Raw genomic sequence first — 19,501 nt, forward strand, 5'->3', positions numbered from 1 at the left:
AACGTTTAGAACTGGACAGAGTACACAGAGCCCTCACAGCCAAAAAGAAAGATGGACCCCCACGTGATATAATCACAAAATTTCATTATTACAGAACGAAAGAACAAATACTAATTGCTGCAAGAGAAAAAAAGGAACTTAATTTTCAAGGACACAATTATCAAATTTTTGCTGACCTATCCCAACTTACTATTACTAAAAGACGATCCATGAAACCCCAACTAATAGAACTGCAACGCCACAACATTATGTATCAATGGGGCTTCCCCTTTTCAGTCAGATTTAACCACCAAGGTACAATTTACAGAAGCAGATCAGCAGATGAACTACAACAAACTCTTTTAAAATTAAATCTGACAGAACCCACAAGCAGCAACACTCCCACACGCAGAAGAATGGCATCATCTTCACCTTCAGGCAGCACCCAGAAAATTCCAGAACAAAATGGGAACCATCATTCTCACAAAAGGGGCCGTTATGCCACATCATCCATGGACCAAGAAGATTCAATGGACTGACATCCTAATTCCTGATATCTCTTCATTTATTATACTAAGAGATGGTTCTCTATAAAAAACCTGTATTTATAACTGAATGTAACTGCATTCTGATAGTCACACACTGTGTGGGATCATGTTACATTCCAGTTATATTTCTTATTACTTCTGATTCAAATAGCCTTAGAATATATAAGTGAAATAAGGAAATTCTTGTTCAGTTATATATTATCAGGTAATAACAATAGATTTATTACTTTTTAGGGCAAATATGTTCAATAATCCAGAAGTAATGGAAGCTTTTTCTTTCTTTTCTTAAAACAAATATATTATTACCTAACTAGTTCCTAGAATTATGTTTTTGTTTATTCTAATCTGAAGCAATACAACCTCAATTTTATGAGTTAACATATCTAAACAGTTACATATGAATAAAATATGTAATTGTTTACTCTAAAAGGGTTAAAATCCCAAAATATTTCAAACTATCTTCATCAATACCAAAGTTATTAACAGTACCTTTCTAACTGAATTATTTAGCCTAGGGCAAGACTAACCATATACAACCACCCTGGAATAAATAATTTCAACAAAAACTATATTCTGCACTCCAATTAATGAAACATCATTTTGATGTCTTTTGACATAGCACTTCTCTCCTGTAAGCGGAAGATCCGTGTACCCCCATTAGCCCTCCTCATTCTCCCAACCATATTATGTGGGAGTGTGATGAAGGCACTTATTCCCCTGAGAGAGATATTTATTCTCTTTCACAGGTAAATTGTGATTACTTGCAAAAAATAATTTATACAATGTATCATCTAATCTCATATGTTTTTTGTTTACTCTTTACTCCAGAATTCACTGGTTTCTTTTCTATCTATTCATCTCTTCAGTCCACACAGGTTGATCTGCGCAGTCAGCTCTGCATAACAAAAAGTAAGTCAAAACTATTTGACCTATTGCCATGGCACCACTAAATGTACTTTCCCTGAATGTTCAGGGAATAAATGTCCCTCAAAAAAGGACCAAAGCCTTCCGTACTTTCCATAACAAGAAGGCTCACATAGTATGCCTCCAAGAAACACACTTCACCAAAGATTCTACTCCAAAATATATTTCTCCTTTTTATCAACAAATTTACACGGCTTCTGCCTGTACCAAGCAAAGGGGAACTCTAATTGCATTTCACCGATCCACACCATTCACCTTATCATCAGAAATTAAACACCCAGAAGGTAGATACCTGATACTCATGGGTTATATAATGGATACAGCAATCACGGTGATTTCCTACTATGCTCCTAACAAACAACCTACACCATTCCTCTCACATATATTACAAGTGATTAATACACACAAAATAGGAACAGTGATAATGTGTGGGGATTCGAACCAGGTCCTCCTCCCATTTCTAGATAAATCACCTTTTACACCATCCAAAATAACCTCTAGATTACCTTTTTCTCAACTTCTTTCCAAATACAATCTGGTAGATTCGTGGAGAGAAAGTAACCCAATGAAAAAGAAATTCACTTATTTCTCGCACCCTCATCAAACCTTCACCAGAATAGATCATATTTTTCTAACAATAGGAATGATACCAGAAATTATTGCATCAGATATAATTCCGATTCCGTGGTCTGACCATAATGCAGTATACACTACTATAGCCTCAGCCATACCAAAAGCGCATGACCCAACGTGGTACTTACCGGACATAATGCTCAAACACCCACTACATCAGATGGCCATTGAACAAGCTTTAAAGGAATACATATCAATTAATAATACAACAGACATCTCCCCAATAACACTGTGGGAAGCTCATAAGCCTGTCTTGCGTGGTACAATACAAAGACAAATGGCACTATTTAAACGGGAACGCAAAAATCTAGCAAAAAAACTAGAACTCAATTTTAATGCAGCCTACATATCATTTCAAGATAATCCATCTCAGAGTACAAAATCTCATCTGGAAAAATCTAGATTGGAATACGATCTATTTCTCACTGAGTCAGTTGATAAATCCCTCAAACGCTCCAAACACAATTTCTACATGAATACAAACAAACCAGGTACATATTTGGCTCGGGCATTAAATTCAACTAACAAATCTTTCAAACCAATACGTTTGAAATTATCAAAAAATGTTTACACTTGTAATCCAGTTAAAATAGTCCATAAATTTCACTCACATCTCGCAACTTTATACAAGACAAACAATGAATTTAATCCTACAGAGGCTGTAGGATCCTTCTTCTCAAAAATAACCTTACCTGAGTTATCTCAGAATCAAAAAAGCAGTTTGGATGAGCCTATAACTATAGATGAAGTTGCTAACGCCATAAAAGACCTAAAACTTAACAAAAGACCAGGCCCAGACGGCTACTCGGCTTTATACTATAAAACATTCTCAGAAATACTCTCTCCCATTCTCACTGAAACTTTTAACAAACTTCTAGATGGACATTCTTTTCGGCAAGAAACACTAATGGCAATTGTTTGTATGATCCCAAAACCCCTTTCTGATGATACTTCCTGTGTGAATTATCGGCCTATCTCTCTGTTAAACCTTGATATTAAATTATTAGCAAAAATAATAGCAAAACGCCTCAATAGCATTATAGGAAAATTAATACATAGAGATCAAGTAGGCTTCATGCCAAATAGACAGGCAGGCGATAATATACGCAGGGCAGTGTTATTGGCACATATTGCTAAAAAACGGAAAATCCCTTTATGGTTTCTATCTCTCGATATTAAGAGGGCATTTGACACAGTATCCTGGCAATATATGCAATATTCATTACAAAAATGGGGTTTTGGACCCCACTTTTTAACATGGATCAAAGCATTATATAATAAACCCAAAGCTTATATAAAATATGCTGGATACAAATCTGAAGCCTTTAATATCGAAAGAGGTACCCGACAGGGTTGCCCATTATCACCCTTATTATTTGCCCTTATACTCGAACCCATGGCCCAATACATCAGAACAAACCAAACTATAACTGGCATTGAAGTAGGAGGTATTACACACAAATTATGTATATTTGCAGACGATATATTACTTTTTCTATCATCACCACAGGTCTCTGGTCCTAACTTAATACCAGCTCTTGATGGATTTGCAGCCCTATCCGGCCTTATGATTAATCCTAAGAAATGCCTAGTGCTTAATATTTTACTTACAAACATGGAATTGATCCCGGCTAGGGCTGCACTCCCATTCACATGGGCAGAAAAATCAATCCCATATCTTGGAATTCATTTAACAGCATCTCATTCTGACTTATTCTCAAACAATTATCCTCCTGTATTAAGACAGATCACAAATCTAATAAAACAATGGTCGCAACTTCCTTTATCCTGGATAGGGAAGATTAATGCAATCAAAATGACTATTCTACCCAAATTGCTTTATCTATTCAGAGTCCTCCCTATTCCAATTCCTTCCTATTTTTTGAGAATAGTACAAAAAAGAGCAACTTCGTTTATATGGGGCTCTTCTAAACCACGTATACCTATACACACACTACATCTTCCCAAAAATAAAGGAGGCCTGGGATACCCTAATTTTACTAACTACTACAGAGCAGCACATTTGGCCAGTCTGTCCAAATACCATGCAAAACAGGAAATACCATTATGGGTATTTATAGAGGCTTCAGAAAATGACCCTCTATTAATATCAAATTTATTATGGCTTGATCCTAAAGACCGCTTTAAAATTCATAATCCCATAACTAAACACTTCTTATCTCTCTGGGATAAACTAAAAACCAAATATCAGTTACAATCTCCACACAATCCTCTCCTTTCTTTTATCAGAAATCCGGCCTTTTATCCGGCATGGATCTACCCAAATTCTTTTAAAGCTTGGACAACATCAGGCATTCAGACACTAAATGACTTCATAGCATCTAAATCATTCCTTTCATTTCCATCGCTTAGAGAAAAATATGATCTACCAAACTCTGAGATATTTAGATATCTCCAAATCAAAAATTTCTATACACCATTCCTAAAGGGGGATGCACCATTATCCCAATTATCCATTTTTTAATCAATCTGTACAAAAGATCCATTTGCTAAAGGTACAATTTCATCACTTTATAATCAATTATATGGAGTAGCAAATCTTAATAGACCCTCTTACGTTCAGAGGTGGGAGGAGGACCTGGGACGAACTTTAGAAGACACGGACTGGTCTAACATATGGCTCACATCTAAGTCATCTTCACCCAACATCTTAGCACTGGAGACAAATTATAAAGTCCTAACTCGCTGGTACCTTGTACCCGCTAGAGTGGCAAAATATTCACCTAATACCTCAGCTCTTTGTTTTCGAGGATGCCCAGAAATAGGCACATATTTACACATATGGTGGACGTGCCCAGTAATCCAAACCTTCTGGAAGGAAGTCTTCGTGATTGCATCTAAAATATTTAAAAAAATAATACAACCAGATCCATATTTAACTTTACTTAATCTAAAACCGGAATGGTTAACACTCTCTCAATTCAAACTTATGATCCAACTAATAACGGCTGCAAAACAAACAGTGGCCAAGGCATGGAAATCTCCTACATTGGTACTAGCAGAAACAATTCACAGAATGAATAATACAATGTCCCATGCTAAGATGGTAGCCATCGATCAAAACCAAATTCCAAAATTTGAAAAACTTTGGCATCCTTGGATAAAACAACAGTTCCTGTCAAACTTCAATGACTCTGTCCTGTTGCCATGGTAACAGATTAAATGACTTACAGAGATACCCATTCTAAGGCTTCAAAGAGAACTAAAAAGAACTAGAAAAGGTACAATTTCTGGGGAAATTGTGAAAGTGTTCTTGCCTCTACAACTGGAGTGGGCGGAGTAACTGGGTGGAGTGGCTGGAGTAACTGTGAAAAGTGTTAAAAAGCTTAATATTTTAAAAAGTATAAATAGTAGTAAAAAAGTTCCATCATTCGCTGAAAGAGCTGAACATTTTTTTCAAAAGTAATTTTTTTTTTCAAAAATGAATTTTTTTTAATCAAAAATGATTTTTTTTTCTTCAAAAATGATTTTTTTTTTCAAAAGTAATTTTTTTTTTCAAAGGTAATTTTTTTTTTCAAAAATGAATTTTTTTATTTCAAAATTTTTTTTTTTCGAAATTATTATTTTTTTTAAAGTAATTTTTTTTTTCAAAAATAATTTTTTTTTTCAAAAATATTTTTTTTTTTCAAATATATTTTTTTTTCAAAAATAATTTTTTTTTTTAAAAGAAATTTTTTTTACAAAAATATTTTTTTTTTCAAAAATAATTTTTTTTTTTTCAAAAATATTTTTTTTTTCAAAAATATTTTTTTTTTTTTTCAAAAATGATTTTTTTTTTTTTTAAATTATTTTTTTACTTTTTTCAAAAATTTTTTTTTTTTTTCAAAAATATTTTTTTTTTTTACATGGGGCGGTCATAATGTTTTGGCTGATCATGGGGTGGTCATAATGTTTTGGCTGATCATGGGGTTGTCAGCTTTTGTCACTTCCCACTCTAGTTTTGAACATTTCGCCATTCATTCCTATGGGACCAATTTCGCCGCAAAAACGTCATTTCGTGGACCATTCGGCAAAACATTCCACAAAGTAATAACACACCAATCGGGAACAATCCGCTCGTTTCGGTATATTATTTGTCTCTGTAGTGTGAAAACTGTGGGAGGAGTCTACAAGCATTATCAAGTCTAGCAGATGAAGTCACATGCATTTGGAGTGTCTCAGCATCTTGTGTTTACAACCACTGTTTCCTAGCAACGCTCATGCCCTGTTTATGCTTCCCAAATACTGCTTCATCAAAACTGCCCCATCAGAATTACCCCATCAAAACTGCCCCATCATATTCCTCTATTATAAATCAGTACATGGTGTGTCTGTCCCCTCCCCCGGGCTCTGTAATCAGTTGAGATGCTCCAGCCACCTTCCCCCCTGTGTATAACAGAAGCTTTGGTAACCATGGCAACAAAACAAACACTAACAGTACACTCTGATTAATGGCTAAAATTTCCTGAAATGACCTCTAAACAAATGGCCGTATTTTAAAAACTATACATCCTACAGCGAAGATCTTTATATTGTGAGAATCACAAGACCCAGACCTAGATTTTGATGTATAGTATGTCTCTGAAATATTAAAAATGAAGGCACAGTCGCAGTTTAGAAATTGCCCTTCAAATTTGGAGGGGGCTAGAGTGTAGTTTCAATGAATGTCAATGGACGGCGTGAGTTGCAAACAAATGGTCATATTGTGAAAACTATCAGGACTATGGCTTAGCCGTGGACATGTTTAGTGGCAGCAGGGATAGCTGAACGTTTTGATATAAGATTTGTGTAGGTGGGCTTGAAAATGAGGGAGTGGCGGCAGTTTAGAAATCATGTTCTGATTTTCCAGCTTTTGTCATCTCCCACTCTAGTTTCCCCATTCATTCCTATGGGACCAATTTCGCCGCAAAAACGACGATATTTCGTGAACCATTCGGCGAAACGTTCCACAAAGTAATAGCACACCATTCGGGAACAATCCGCACGTTTCGGTATATTACTTGTCTATGTAGTGTAAAAACTGTGGGAGGAGTTAGGGTGGTAAATTTGGCTATAATAATAAGAATAATATATATGTGAGATAACAGTAAGTGGTCTTGCTATGCAAGAACACTTAATAATAAACTGACGAGCGGGACAACCTTGTGGACCATACCTCTACCTTTCAACCCTTTTTCTTCTTTCTCTTTCCTTTTCTCCACCTTACGATTAAAGCTCATTATCAGAATTTATTTGACCTATATACACTCTACTTGTAAACAATATGTATAGTAGGTATAAATCATTTAAATACCTACAAAAGTCACTAAGGAAATGATATATATCTTTAATTTAGGTTTACGTGAACCCAATGTTTAATATTTGAAATTTCATGATATTTACCTATATAAACCCTACTGTAAAACAATGAGCTTACTTTATAGATCCTTGTAAACTTACTTTATGTATCTTTATAACATTGTATACTCAATAAACTTCTTTTGACAAGGAAAATATATAAAAGTCAAAGGGAAAAAAAATGTATATATAATAAATCCTTATCAAGCATCCGCATTCATTATTAATGACCAATCAAGAAAATATATAGGTGGTGGTGTGAGAAAAAAAATTAAAAAAAATAAAATAATAATAAATACACATCAAAGATTAAAGAAAAGGTTTGTAACTCAAAACATCATTCAGGCCTGGGTGTTTAAGGGCGTTTAAGATAAAAATCCACTTAGTCTCGCGTTGCAGTAAAGCCCTATCGTAATCTCCACCTCTTTCATTTGGGGGGGCATACTCAAGGGCAAAAAAGTGCAGTAGGGAGGATCTTTCCCGTTTTTTTGACGGTCTTAAAGCTAATCCGTACAATTTAACTTTTACTATGGAAGCGAATCAGTCCACCTTAACATTCTTGGACATTACCATTTTTGTCAACCCTGATAGAACTATAGGGACAACCCTCTTTCGTAAACCATCAGCAGGAAACTCTCTCCTGCATACCACTTATAAACAATGTTCCTTACGGACAGTATTTAAGATTAAGGAGAAATTGCAGTGAAAATACCCACTTCGAATCCGTGGCCAAGGCACTGAGAGAGCGTCTCAAGGCACGTGGCTACAGTAATAAATGCCTTAAAAGAGCCTACCTCAGGGCCAAAAAAAATGACCGCAGCCAACTCATCCATGGCCGCACTAATCCAAAATCAGACCCGGGCCTAAGATTGATTACAACTTTCTCTGGACAACATCAGCAAATGCGTGATCTGCTACAGAAGCATTGGTATTTGCTGATGGGCGATCCCAATGTATCCAAACATCTTAAGAATCATCCTGAGATCACCTACAGACGATCTCGGTCTATTAGGGATCACATTGTTCACAGTCATTACACCCCATTGTCTGCAACTGATACCAAAACCAAGGGAACTAAACCCTGCCACAAATGTGACTTCTGCAGATACATTTATGCATCTCGCAATATCATGCTTCCGAATGGACTCCTTAGTGACTAAGAAAAAGATGGAAACCCCCATTAGCCAGCACATGGGCTTATGTCACCAATTTGATGACAGAAAAATGCACTTTTTTGCCCTTGAGTATGCCCCCCCAAATGAAAGAGGTGGAGATTACGATAGGGCTTTACTGCAACACGAGACTAAGTGGATTTTTATCTTAAACGCCCTTAAACACCCAGGCCTGAATGATGTTTTGAGTTACAACCCTTTTCTTTAATCTTTGATGTGTATTTATTATTATTTTATTTATTTATTTTTTTTTTTCTCACACCACCACCTATATATTTTCTTGATTGGTCATTAATATTGAATGCGGATGCTTGATAAGGACTTATTATATATACATTTTTTTCCCTTTGACTTTTATATATTTTCTATCATTATCTTTTTCAAGATCAGTATTTTTGTGCTGTTTGTTTTTCCTTTCCAGCCCGCAACCTCATTTTTTTGGCATGTACGGACACCCGGGGCACTCAGCAATTCAGCTCTTAATCAATGTGTTGATTGCTCCGTTGCCCCTCAATTGATAACCATTGCTGCTTTCGTTGCTCCCAGTTATCTGTATGTGTGGAACATTATGCCTAGACACTAACTTTAACCTCAGGGCCTCCGTAGTGCCGCATTTAGGGCATCGGAGTTTCAAAGATGGCCGCGGGTCAGTCATATACATCTGACGCCGCTGACGTTGCTTCCGCACGGAAGCCGGGATGCGCGCGCATGCGCGGTTATCACTGTCAGTCCGCAACGTGACGGCGAGTCAGACGCCGTCAGGCTGGAGAGGTTTAAAAAGCGGGGTTATCCCCGCTATCCTCTGTCATTCCCCTCTGACACGCTGGGCAGGCAGACGTTGAAAGACACTTCTATGCTGGTGCTGTCATCACTGGCTCGGACCCCTCTAAGTGAGTTCATTTGCATGTTTTCACTTCCTCATGAAGGTTTTACCATTTAAATCGTTTGGAATTGTATTCAAACCTTGTTCCTTTTTTCCTTTTCTTTACATTCATAGGCTCTTTGCGATAGGCTGCAGGCGTTTTTCCAGGCTTGATTGCCCACTACCTGTGTGTGGGTGTTTTAACCCTGTATGCTGCCCATGATTTTGGCTTGTATCCTGCTGCATTTAAAGAACCATTTACCTCTGTATACAGCAATCAGGCTTTCCACCATCCTTCAGATGTGATCTTTGTTACCCATTTAATTGATTCTACTTACCATATAAGGTATCTAATATATCTTTACTTCAGATGCACTTATTTTCTGCTACACTGCATATGTTAGCCTACTTGACCAATTACATCTTGAAGTATGCACCCTTTTTTGTGACATCTTTGCATTTGACTTTATCTCCTTTCAGAGAATTCCATCCACTCTTTGAAATGTTTTATTCCTCTCTGCATGCTCTTTTCAGTGAGGTGCGGGCTGGAGGGCGAAACATTTACCATGCACAAATCTAATTTTTAACATACATCCAGAATTCACTCCCTTTCTTTACGGGTAAGACCAACATTAATTTGTAACGTGGTGTGTGTTGAAGAAATACCTTTTTCTTTTTTTTTTTTTTATACTAAGCTTCAATAAGTGTGTTGTTGTTCTTTTTTTTTGACCTTATGTGTATAAATTTCCCCTTTTGATCTAATTGATATACATTATGATTGTTATATATTAGCAGACATAAAATTCTTACTGTATTTTTTCTACTTTATAGTTGATCAATTGCCACATTATATCTCCTGAAGAAGCTTAAGAAAGCGAAACATGTTGAGAAAGTGGTATCAACCTTTGTATCAATCAATTACTTTACTTGCTTTGTAAACATACATTAGTGTTTTTGATTTATGTCTGTTTCTTTTTTAAAGATTGTTAAATAAAGATCCCTTTATTTTATTTTTTCTACTTTATTTACCCCAGCACCGTTAAAAATCCCGGGGCCTATTCATGGCCTCAATGTCCCTCCTTTCTATAAACATATTTTTTGGGATGTGGTGCTCTTGATTTTTCCTCCCCTCCATTATTTCTATTAGCCTGAATGATTTTTGGCCAGAAAATTTGATAAGGGGGGCCAGCCCCCCTCATTAATCACTTAATAAGTCTTTAACTATGTGAGATCTAACGTTAAAACCACTTGATCTTACTGGATCTAACAAATAGCTTCCAAAATAGCTAACTGTTTGGTCAATTTTTTGATAAGGGGGGCTGATGACGAGTTAGCCCCCCAGCAAATAACTGTTAATATTGCTTCTTCTGTGTGAGATCTAACGCAAACAACGGTTGATCTAACCTGATCTAACAAAGATCTAACAAACTGCATAAGATTTTTTCAAAAATTTTGATATGAGGGGGCTAACCCGGCAGAGGTTCTGAAGTCTGCTTTGCTTACTTCTGACCTGTGAACTCTGTGTTACTTACTACTGATCTGTGAACTCTGCGTTAAAGTGAAAGTCCACCCTAACACTTAGTTCACATTAATGCGAGCTAGGTTCAGCCTTATGTCTCAAAATGAAATAAATCCCAGTTTTTCTACCTTTCATCCAGTGCCGTCACATGACTTCAATTCTACTTCTTTCTGAAACTAAAATCAGCCAGTGGGCATCAAAGTAGTGCAGGCATCTTTTCAAAGGTGCATAGATGGAAACATTTGCCTTAGAAATCAATGGTCTGTGACTTGTCATGTGACACTAGTGGAAACAGAGGCTTAAACTCATTACTGACATGTAGCTCCCTCAGCTGGGTGTGTGCCGCACCATGCACACAGTGCCACCACAGTGCCATGCAGAAACAACCACGTGGTTGTACACTGTAGAAAATCTGCAGCACGTTGCATTGTAATCTATCTTATAGTTTCTAACAGAACATACTTCCAAAGCCTGCCCCCCCCCCTCAGGAGAAACTGCTATCCAAAACAAGGCTCCAAAGACAAGAGGAGATCTGAGAAGGAGGGGGGATGGGGGTGGGGCTGGGCAGGTCTAGGCATGTCTGTCTAACAACAGAACTCTGACCAGTCAGCCGGGACAGAACCCAGAGCAGCTCATCAGGTCCGACCTCAGAACACCCAGAAGAGAACTCAGGCCAGCCAACCAGGCCAGAACACAAACCATCCAGCCATGCCAGAGCACAGACCAGCCAACAAAACCAGAGCAAAGGCCAGCCAGGTCAGAATAGAGACCAGTCAGCCAACAAGCAGTGGCAGTTCAGCCTCCGATACAATAGCAAGGAAAAGTAAAACTAATTTTCAACGTGAATGGGAACATGATTTATTTTTTACTGAAGTGAATGCGAAGCGTGTTTGCTGTGCAAAGCTTCTGTTGCTTTAGCCAAGAAAGGAAATGCTGAGAGACACTTCAGGACACTCCGTTCTAAAACTGATAATGACTTTTCACCTAAGTCTAAGTTACGAAAAAACAAAAAGTGCAAAATGTAAAAACCTTGCTTACTGCAAAGGATGTTTGCTAGGCCTGCAGAGAAAAGCTTAGCCACAACTAAGGTCTCTTATCGTGTGTCTCAGCTCATAGGAAAAAAACATTGGGGGGATGGCGAGATGATTAAAGTGGAGCTCCACCCAAAAGGGGAAGCTCTGCTTGTCTGCCTTTCCCCCCACCTCCGGTGTCACATTTGGCCCCTTGTGCGGGGGAAGAGGGAGTGGGTACCTGGTTTTGATAGGTACCTGCTCTCATTTTCTGCTGAGTTTGTCACGGCGACCTCAGCCGTGAGTTCAGCCCTCACCATAGCCGGCCTATTGAGAATGCGCAGTGGGATTCGCTCATGCGCATTAGGAAACCGACAGTGAAGCCGCAAGGCTTCACTACCGGTTTTCCTTGCCCAAGATGGCAGTGCCAACACCCGAGAACCGATTCAAGAATCGGCTTGGGTGAGGACACTGCGGGATCCCTGGACAGGTAAGTGACCTAATAGTACAAGTCAGCAGCTACAGTGGTTGTAGCTGCTAACTTTACATTTTTTTGGTTGGGAGGGCTGGAGCTCCGCTTTGGCTTTTTTTTGGAAGCTGCAGATTCTCTCTTTGATGGCTTTAAAAAAAGAAATCAAAATAATATCTGCAATAAATTCTCTTCATCTTTCTTCTAAAACAATTTCTCAACTGAAAAAATACTTGGATGACTGCAGCTATTTCTCCCTTCAACTTGATGAATCCGTTGATGTTACCGATATCTCACAACTAGTTATGTTTGTGAGCATGGTTTTCAGTAAAATTGAAGTAAAGGAAGGAGTTATAAAAATCCTTCAGCATCTAAATGCAAGCTTGTCAAAGCTGCTGGCTTTATAACTCCTGCCTTTCCATCTAGTGGATTCTGCCCCCTTCCGTGTTTTTGCAGAATGTGCTGTTCCACAATAGCAGGTTCCCAGTCGCTAGTTCTTTGCACCTAAGGCCATTCTAGCCAGGGGTGGACCCGAGGGGGGGCAACTGGGCAACTGCTCCCTCTGAGAAAATAGTAAACGAGTGGGCTGACCAATGAGGAGGGACGACTGGTGAGCGGGCCGACGGGTGAGTGAGCGGGCTGACAGATGAGTGGGCCAGCGGGTGAGCAGACAGGCCAGTGAACAGGTGGGCAAGCAAACAGAGAGATGACATCATCTCTCACCGCCCACTCTGCATCCCCACAGTTCCGCCCTCACTGTGCAGCTGCAGGCAGCAGAGAGATTACATTATCTCTCACTGCCCACCCTCACTCTGGGACCCTGCTACTGGCAAGTGACACACTCAGGGCTCCCACTGATTCTGCATTATGGTGAGTTGAACTATTTCATTTTATTTTACAATGTAATAATTAAAAATAATGCGCTTCAATCATCCTGACATCATATCAACCATCGTGCCATGATGACTGAAGCGCCAACACCAGCCATTACCCCAAAAAATTGCCAAAAAAACATTTTCTGGCAGTGCCCCTCCCGAGACTAGACTCTGGATCCGCCCCTGATTCCAGCTCTGTACCATCATGTGGAAGGCAATGTTGCGGCGTAGTTGGGCAAGGCAGACAGCTGCAAAGTTAATGTTACTGCTGACATGTGGTCCAGCAAGCATGGTCAGAGACGCTATATTTCGTTCACAACACACTAGGTAATTCTGCTTGCAAAACGGAAGGATGCAGGACAGGGCTCAGTGCTGCAGCTTGTTGTGCCGCCATGTCTCCATAAAACTACTGGTGATGATGCAAGATTTGTCAGCTCCACCCCTCCCCCTCCTTCTTTTTCTCCATGCCCTCCTCTGCTGAATTGTCCTATGAACCACCAGTATCCCATAAGCTAGGGGTCATCAATCTTTTTCCACTTAAGGGTCAGATTCAATGTATTTGAATGCATGGAGGGCCACATTCACATTACACAGCCCCCACACCTCTGGACCCCTTTACATTACAGAACCCCTGTACCTCTGGACCCCTTTACATTACACAACACTGCATATCACACAGCCCCCCTGCATATTACACAGCCCCCACTTACAGAGTTACAGAGGTGGTCTTGTGCTAGAATTATTGCTCTAGTTATAACGATTGTGGCAATACCTCACATGTGTGGTTTGAACACTATTTACATTTGCGGTCGTGATTTACATACAGTCAGGTCCATAAATATTGGGACATCGACACAATTCTAATCTTTTTGGCTCTATACACCACCACAATAGATTTGAAATGAAACAAACAAGATGCACTTTAACTGCAGACTTCCAGCTTTAATTTGAGGGTATTTACATCCAAATCAGGTGAACGGTGTAGGAATTACAACAGTTTGTATATGTGCCTCCCACTTTTTAAGGGACCAAAAGTAATCGGACAATTGGCTGCTCAGCTGTTCCATGGCCAGGTGTGTGTTATTCCCTCATTATCCCATTTACAAGGAGCAGATAAAAGGTCCAGAGTTCATTTCAAGTGTGCTATTTGCATTTGGAATCTGTTGCTGTCAACTCTCAATATGAGATCCAAAGATCTGTCACTATCAGTGAAGCAAGCCATCATTAGGCTGAAAAAACAAAACAAACCCATCAGAGAGATAGCAAAAACATTAGGTGTGGCCAAATCAACTGTTTGGAACATCCTTAAAGAGAAAGAACGCACCGGTGAGCTCAGCAACACCAAAAGACCCGGAAGACCATGGAAAACGACTGTGGTGGATGACCGAAGAATTCTTTCCCTGGTGAAGAAAACACCCATCACAACAGTTGGCCAGATCAAGAACATTCTCCAGGAGGTAGGTGTATGTGTGTCAAAGTCAACAATCAAGAGAAGACTTCACCAGAGTGAATACAGAGGGTTCAACACAAGATGTAAACCATTGGTGAGCCTCAAAAACAGGAAGGCCAGATTAGAGTTTACCAAACATCACTCAAAAAAGCCTTCACAGTTCTGGAACAACATCCTATGGACAGATGAGACCAAGATCAACTTGTACCAGAGTGATGGGAAGAGAAGAATATGGAGAAGGAAAGGAACTGCTCATGATTCAAAGCATACCACCTCATCAGTGAAGCATGGTGGTGGTAGAGTCATGGCGTGGGCATGAACGGCTGCCAATGGAACTGGTTCTCTTGTATTTATTGATGATGTGACTGCTGACAAAAGCAGCAGGATGAATTCTGAAGTGTTTCGGGCAATATTATCTACTCATATTCAGCAAAATGCTTCAAAACTCATTGGACGGCGCTTCACAGTGCAGATGGACAATGACCCGAAGCATACTGCGAAAGCAACCAAAGACTTTTTCAAGGTAAAGAAGTGGAATGTTAAGCAATGGCCAAGTCAATCACCTGACCTGAATATGATTGAGCATGCATTTCACTTGCTCAAGACAAAACTGAAGGGAAAATGTCCCAAGAACAAGCAGGAACTGAAGACAGTTGCAGTAGAGGCCTGGCAGAGCATCACCAGGGATGAAACCCAGCATCTGGTGATGTCTATGCATTCCAGACTTCAGGCTGTAATTGACTGCAAAGGATTTGCAACCAAGTATTAAAAAGTGAAAGTTTGATGGATGATTGTTAATCTGTCCCATTACTTTTGGTCCCTTAAAAAGTGGGAGGCACATATACAAACTGTTGTAATTCCTACACCGGTTACCTGATTTGGATGTAAATACCCTCAAATAAAAGCTGAAAATCTGCAGTTAAAGCACATCTTGTTTGTTTCATTTCAAATCCATTGTGGTGGTGTATGGAGCCAAAAAGATTAGAATTGTGTCGATGTCCCAATATTTATGGATGGGGAGCTTTAAATTATATATTATTATTATTATACAGGATTTATATATATAATATATATATATATATATATATATATATATATATATATATATATATATATATATATATACATACACATACAGTGGGGACGGAAAGTATTCAGACCCCCTTAAATTTTTCACTCTTTGTTATATTGCAGCCATTTGCTAAAATCTTTTAGGTTCATTTTTTTCCCTCATTAATGTACACACAGCACCCCATATTGACAGAAAAACACAGAATTGTTGACATTTTTGCAGATTTATTAAAAACGAAAAACTGAAATATCACATGGTCCTAAGTATTCAGACCCTTTGCTCAGTATTTAATAGAAGCACCCTTTTGATCTAATACAGCCATGAGTCTTTTTGGGAAAGGTGCAACAAGTTTTTCACACCTGGATTTGGGGATCCTTTGCCATTCCTCCTTGCAGATCCTCTCCAGTTCTGTCAGGTTGGAAGGTAAACGTTGGTGGACAGCCATTCTCTCCAGAGATGTTCAATTGGGTTTAAGTCAGGGCTCTGGCTGGGCCATTCAAGAACAGTCACGGAGTTGTTGTGAAGCCACTCCTCCGTTATTTTAGCTGTGTGCTTAGGGTCATTGTCTTGTTGGAAGGTAAACCTTCGGCCCGGGGGCGTGACCGGATGTTGAGGTGAGAGGCGAGAGAGGACGCTGTGACTGAGTTCAGCCCTCTCCCCTCGCTCCGTATCCGGCGTCTGACAGTGCGGGACCTAGGAGACTGCCCGGAGCATTTGAACAAAGCTACCGCGGACGCGACTGCCACACGGAGCCGTACGGAGCCCAACTGCACAGTGCTCTTCCAGGAAGTACACCGGCAGCGCCTGTCCCTGTGAGAGAGGAGGGAGCTGACACCCGGGATCGAGCTGAGCTGTGCGGTGTTGGAAACCCCTGGAAGGACTAAGCAGCACAAGATCCCGTCCGGAGCACTGGAGGGGTGAGTCGCTGGCTGTGTGTGCATCCACAGCATAAAAAGTCCAGTTGTGAAGAGACATTAACACTGATATCCTGGCAAGGGGACTGTGGCTATACAGGCTCAGATCACAGGGCAGGGGGCTAGCACGGTGCATTGGCAAAGCAGCATACTATCAGGACACCATCAGGAATGTCCAAGAAGAAGGGGATGGAGGATGGGTCAGTCCAGCAAGGGACAGGGGGTCTCGGAACCCGCAGCGCTAAGGAGAAGGGGAACCAAGCAGCCACCAAATTAGAGCGCTTTGCGCACACCCCAAATCAAACCCCTAACAAATCCAGTAACTTAGGAGGGGGCCAACAACAGGTGGGACATCCTGGGAGGAGAAGCCAGACCCAGGAAAATGGGACTTTGGTAGCTCCATCATCAGCTATCCCACTGGCAGGCTCAGCCTTAAGAGGGACCTTGGATAAACAACAAAACCTGGGCCTAGAAGGGGCGACAGGGGGAGACCAGGGCAGTTCGGTGAGAGAGAGCCATCCCTGCAAGATATTCTCACAGCTGTCAATACCTGTAAGCAATCAATCACTGAGCTGTCTGAGCAATTTAAAAGTATTAGAGATGAACTGCTTGTGGTTAAAGGGGAAGTGCGTACAGTTTGCACCCGCACAACAGCACTTGAGGAGAGATTCAGCCAAATGGAGGACGATGTATACCCATTAAAGCAAGAGGTGGCACTTATGAAAATCCAACTAAGGGATTGTTTACAGAAAATGGACAGTATGGAGAACAGGCTACGCAGAGAGAACCTGAGGGTACTTGGGCTCCCAGAAGGCTGTGAGGGGAACAACCCCATTCAATTCATGGAGGACTGGCTGAGGGAGAAGTTCGGCAGGGACTCATTTTCTGCTACATTTGCTGTTGAGCGGGCACATAGAATAGGTCCCAAAACTCTAGCACCAGGAGGCCACCCTAGACCCTTTATTTTTAAGCTTTTATGTTTTCGGGACAAAGTCACTATTTTACAGAAGGCAAAAGAGTTAAGGAACATCCAGCATAATGGAGTTAGGATTTCAATTTACCCAGACTTCTCTCCTGAGCTGCAGAGGCAAAGAGCTAAATTTGGAGACTGCAAGCGTAAGCTTCAACAACTCAGAATCAACTACGCGCTTTTGTTCCCGGCGCGATTGTGGGTCTCAGCTCTGGGAGAAGTTAGGTTTTTTTCTACCCCCAATGAAGTGTCAACTTGGCTAGAGAGTATTGAGGAAAGAATTAAGAGAGGAGAGGGAAGTTAGGTGCTGTTTGGAACTTTCTCCTGTTTCTTCTTTGAATTTTTTATTGTATTATTTCTTGGGTTTTTTTTTTTTTTTTTTTTCCACTGGACTTTTTCTTTGAACTTTTTATTGTATTATTTTTTGGTTGTTTTTTCACTGGATTTTTTCTTGTTGATGCGATAAATGGGGAGTGGAGCGGGGGGGGGGGGGATTAAGTAAATAGTAATATAATACACCTATAGAGAAAAATGCACAACTTACGCACAAGGTAATAGCACAAAATATTTTCTTTTTTTTTTTTCTCTTTTTTTTCCCTTATGCCCCGTACACACGGTTGGATTTTCCGATGGATAATGTCCGATCGGAGCGTGTTGTCGGAAATTCCGACCGTGTGTGGGCGCCATCGGACATTTTCCATCGGATTTTCCGACACACAAAGTTGGACAGCAGGAGATAAAATTTTCCGACAACAAAATCCGATTGCGTCAATTCCGACCGTGTGTGGCCTGTTCCGACGCACAACGTGCCACGCATGCTCAGAAGAAATTCCAACACGGGACAGCTCGTTCTGGTAAACTTAGCGTTCGCAATGGATACAGCACTTTCGTCACGCTGCAATGTTAAAAATGGTTTAATAAAGCGCACTCTCTTCTTCTTTATAATGTGACAAGAATTAAGTCGTTTTGCTGCTCGTATTCACACACACTTCTCACAAACTTTTATTTGTGTTGTTTTAGTGGGATTCCCTGAATATATTGTTATTAGTTGTCACATCTGACAGTTTTATATTTTTTATTTTTTTTTTATTTTGGATTTTAAGCCTTTTTTTTTATTTAATGTTTGGATTTTTTCCAAGGCTGATCTTTGTTCAATGTTATTTTTATTTTTACTCCAGAATATTTTTGGGTGTGTTTTGTGTGTCAAGTTACCCCAACACCATTGATATCTTTTATTATTTAATCTCAAGGAGATTGTTTATTGTTGGTGTCCCTTGTTCATTTCACATTGTATATTTGAAATGTACCTGAATCCTCACAAACAAACTGTCATTTTTGAAGTAAATCACATAGGAGAGTATAATTCCAAACAAAAATCCTTTATTAAGGGATCAGAACCAAACAAAGAGGAAGGCAACACTGGATCAACAAGAGAAATTAGCGAAGCCTGGGACCCCCACGGCAGACATCAATTCTTCAACATCAAAATTGGTGGCCTGAGGAGTCCATATGTAAGGGAGGGCAGTCTGGTCCGGGATTCACAGAGACTTGGATAGCAGCAGATGACATCTGTGTCCGCAGGCTGTGGTACCACAAGAAGCTGCATTTTTTTGCCCAACAGACTGGATCCAGGATCCTCACTGTCTGGTCTTCCTTTCACGCTTCATTCCCGGCTGTGGCTGTGCAGTTGGAGATGTGACAGGAGGAGGAGTAGGACCTGGGGGAGGAGTAGGACCTGCAGGAGGAGGAGGAGGGCCATCCCAAAGC

The sequence above is a fragment of the Aquarana catesbeiana genome, linkage group LG12, assembly GCF_042186555.1.
Source record: "Aquarana catesbeiana isolate 2022-GZ linkage group LG12, ASM4218655v1, whole genome shotgun sequence".
NCBI lineage: Eukaryota > Metazoa > Chordata > Amphibia > Anura > Ranidae > Aquarana > Aquarana catesbeiana.